Here is a 4,409-nt window from a genome sequence, read left to right as displayed (position 1 = left end):
TGTAAGGACATCAGTCAGATTGCATTAGCACTCTCAATGTTTCAACAGACAATTCCATTGTTAATGTCCCCTTCTCAAATTACAGTTATATTCTGAGGTTCTGGGGAATTAGGACTTTCACACCAGAAGGTGTTAGAGGTGCCTGGATGCTGGGCACTGTGTGATGAGGTGGATGGACACTGTGAGGAATGGAAGGCATTTGCTTCCACCATAATATTGAGCAGCTTCTCTTGAGTAGTGGATGATAGAATTGCTCTCATGATGATAGAGCAGGACATAACAGTAATGAAGAGATCTACCCGTGGTTTAAGAGAATGAGGTCATTCTTCTTTGTAACGGTGACAAAATTCTCCTTGACAAAACTTTGTCAGTCTATTCTGGTCCTTCCTGATTGAACATGACCTTGAACTTCATACTATGTTCTGGTGGAATCCAATTTTCTCTTGAGTCTCATTGAAGGCCTCTATCCTTAGTGTTTGACCATGCTGAGTATACTAACACTTTGACCTGCCCTCCAGCAAGAATGCTGTTGCATTTGTCTAGTGAGAATCCTCTTTACCCCTCCTGTTCCCTCTAAATAGCAATCCAGCCACTGACAAGCTCAGAATTTCATGTAGAACCATTTTTTAAAGAACTTTTCCTAAATATAGCAAATTTAAAATTCAAAAGACCAATCTGTCTTGACCTCTATAAGAGGCTGTTCTCACCTTAGTTAGAAAGGGTATCATCAAGTAAATAAAAATATTAGACTGGAGAGATAGGAGAAAGGAGGCTTAGGTGGGAATGTAGATTACTACTATGAAAAATCAATAAAGTGTTTTCTTAAAAAACCCAAATTAGAACTACCATACGATCCAACTGTTACCTGTCTAGATTCAGTGGCTTACAGATCCTCACTGCTAAGTCTTTCCAATGGTCTCAGTTCTAACTGAGAAAGCATAATTTTCTTTTCTTCTGGCACCCAACCATTTTAGCTCCTGAAAGACGTCCATTGCTGATCCTTTCTGATTTTCTGACCTCTGACTCAGGAAGCATGGCTCTTTTTCTCTTTTCCATTTCTGACCATCTACCAAGATGCTACTATATGATGCTATCAAGATCTTCAGATTGCCTTTTTTGTTCTCTTTCTCTCCCCCCAAACTCTAATGGAATTGTCCTTCAGTTTCCATCTGAGTCCATGTTTTAACTTGAAAAACAGAGCCTATATTCTCTGATATAATATATTAGACACCAGTTGTGATTCAGTTGACCTAGAGGACATGCGTTCCATCCAGCTAGCTTATTTTCTGTGCTTATCAGAAGCAGGCAGATCTCTGAATTCTTTTGCAATGTTAAAAGAACATGTGTGCTTGCTGTCTCATAAGAATTAAATGGCTGGGTCACAGGATGCTGATTCATAGGATAATCAAAAGAAAACCTGGAGTAAATGACTTGATTGTTAGGTAAAATAAAAGATTGGGCTTGTGATCTGCAAGAGATGAGCTATCCAGAGAATTTTTTAGACTAGCAAGAGAGAACTGCTTGAAGAATTGTCTCAATCAAAATAGAGGAGGTGAGCTGTCCAGAGAAAGCAGATCAGAGAGAAAGAGAGCAGAACAGAGAGAAAGCAGGCTGGAAAGCTGTCTTGAGCAGAACATAGGCTGCCAGACTGGATTCATGATTTGACTTCCAGTCCTTTATTTCGTAGCTCCCAGACACCCATTCCTCAGAACACCTCTCCAAGCTGAGGCTGGTCCTTGGCAGGAGACCTGTGCAGGCTCTGTTCATGCTGCTTCAGTCTCTGAGTTACTATAAACTTTGATCATGTTGATTTAGAAAATCACCTTTTCTTAGTGTCCTTCATCCTCTCTGGCTCTTACACTTTTTTGGCCTCCTCCTCTATAGAGTTTCTTGAGACCAGATGGAAGGGATTTGATAGAGTCATACTGTTTAGGGCTGAGTGATCCAACCTCTTGCATTCCTTGCATGATGTCGAGCTGTTGGTTTCTCTGTATTTGTTCCTGTCTGCTGTAGGAGGAAGCTTTTCTGATGATGGTCAAGAAAGGCACTGATTTATTAATGTAGTAGAATGTTACAAGGAATTATTTTATTGATACATTTTAATTTAAAAAAAAATTTTAGACCAGTACTATTTGGTTTTATCCTAGGTCCCTGGGTTATCTAGTTTTTGGTACTTGGTTACCCAAACAGTGTTAAGTATGTATTCTATCTCATGGGGTAGGTTTAAAGTCAAATCAGATGTTAGGTGGTTACTCCCACAACTTTTGAGCCACTATTGCCCTAGCATATTTTGCAGGCATATTCTATCTACACCATTGTAGATCAAAGGGTTTGTGGCTGGCTGGGTTGGTGTGTCTCTTTTGGTAGCATACAGAACCTTCCTGTATCATAGACACTCTCTATAGGCAGCAACTCAACTTCTCCATGTTCAGTGAGTTGCACTGTTGATGTCTTTAGAAACTGGAGAGAAAAGAGACTCTTTCTTATCATGGCAGTATATAAGCAAATCAAGAAAACTGAAACCCAGTTGAACAAAAGATTTGTTCATAACATTATTATTTATTAAGAATTATTATCTTATTTTTTTATTTTGTTTTTTTGAGACTGGGTTTCTTAGTATAGCCCTGGCTGTCCTAGAACTCACTCTGTAGACCAGGCTGGCCTCAAACTCAGAAATCCTCCTGCCTCTACCTCCCAAGTTAATTAATTAAATTAATTAATTAATTATTAAAGGCGTGCACCACCACTGCCTGGCTTATTTTATTATTTTTAATATGTCTTTTACTCAGGAAGGAAAGTTGGGCCATTGTGGCTTGGGGGCACCTTTGAGAGCATGGTAAAGTCACTAAGAGACACTGGAGAACACATCCTCCGCCTATCTCCCCTTTAAGAAGCAGGAAAATTGTAAGCCTGTGTTTGTTTAATGATTTGGAAGGAGCTTCACTGAATGCAGGGTTTACATACCTTCAGCTCATATAATTTTCTCTTTCTTAAGATTTTTTTTTTTTTTTTTTTTTTTTTTTTTTTTTTAGTGAGTCCTTCCTCCCAGTTGTTTGCCCAGGTATTTGGGAATAGAGCAAACAGTGAACACAAAGGCTGACAGGTTACCATCTCCACCAGAGGGACGAGCCACATGTAGACACATCCGTTTCAACATATCAACAAATCTAAGCTGCTGTGTTTAACCCTTCTTAAAGGTCCACACTGTCAGTCTGGTGAACTCCTGCTGGTGTGGGGATGGTTCACTAGGCCAATGGGTGTAAAGAAGACGCTGGGATCACAGTGGCTTTCCCTGGCACTTCCACTCCCTGCTAAACTTGTGCCTGAGCAGGCCAGTTTCACCCAAGTCAACCAGCGAGTTTCAAGAAGACACGGTCATGGCTTCTTTCCATACTTTTGGTAAACATTCTCAAGATTGTACTACTTTTTTCCCAATGAAAATATTTTATTAAACAGAAAGAAACAGCTCAGTGTATGTACATCTGTAAAAACGTAAACAGCCGAGTCCTGAGGTCTGGGGACACTGCCGTGGGACAGCAGCGTGACAGGGAATGTTCCACTTTTCAGAGACGTACAGTGAGCCTGGGGCTTTAGTGTTGTATGACCCCCTCACAGTTTATGAAGCTCAGTTCACTTGAAATTGCCAAGGCAGTGTCATAGACTGCCAAAGCTATACTTTTTAAATTGTATTTTTCTGGTTAGAAATGTAAATATATGTCATAGTCAAGCCACATTTCTAAAAATTTAGTGACACGTATTTCTACCACAGAAAAAAAATAAAACTAACTACAGCTGAGCTCAGACAGTAATACACTCGATGACATGTTTAAGGGAAGGATACTGATGCTGGCTGATAGGATGAAATGCATCGGACAGACCGATGGATGAGTAAGACGTAGAGAGCTGGCCATACAGGTGATAAAGTATTCTTGCTAACTATATATCTCATATGTTGTGTATACAGATGTTCACAGTAAAATTTACTTTATGTTTGAATTTTTTTCACAATAAAATATTGAAAGAAAACATGAAATCATAGAAAACCACAGACATTAAAGAAAAAAAATGAAAGCAGCACACAGACACCAAGCATATACGAGATTTACAACCTATCTTCCTCACTTCACTCCTGGTAAACTGAGCATTTTGCAGTGGGCACGTGGTGTCACTGCACAGGTAGCACAGTATTGTCTTCAAGTGTCTCCATCACTCACTTGACCTCACTCCCTATCTGACACCTCTAACAGCTGACTTAGAAAGCCCCAAGAGCACAACTTCTGACCCACGAAAAGTAACCATTTGGAGGCCAGCTTCTGTGTGCTACATTCTTCTAAACTCTTTTTTATTTTTATTTTCTTTATTTACATGTAAATTTCTCCATTCCCAGTTTCCCCTCCAAAAAACAAAGA

The sequence above is a fragment of the Mastomys coucha genome, unplaced genomic scaffold (genome assembly GCF_008632895.1).
Source record: "Mastomys coucha isolate ucsf_1 unplaced genomic scaffold, UCSF_Mcou_1 pScaffold22, whole genome shotgun sequence".
In the NCBI taxonomy this organism is placed as follows: Eukaryota; Metazoa; Chordata; class Mammalia; order Rodentia; family Muridae; genus Mastomys; species Mastomys coucha.
Note: the sequence above shows the minus strand (reverse complement) of the source record.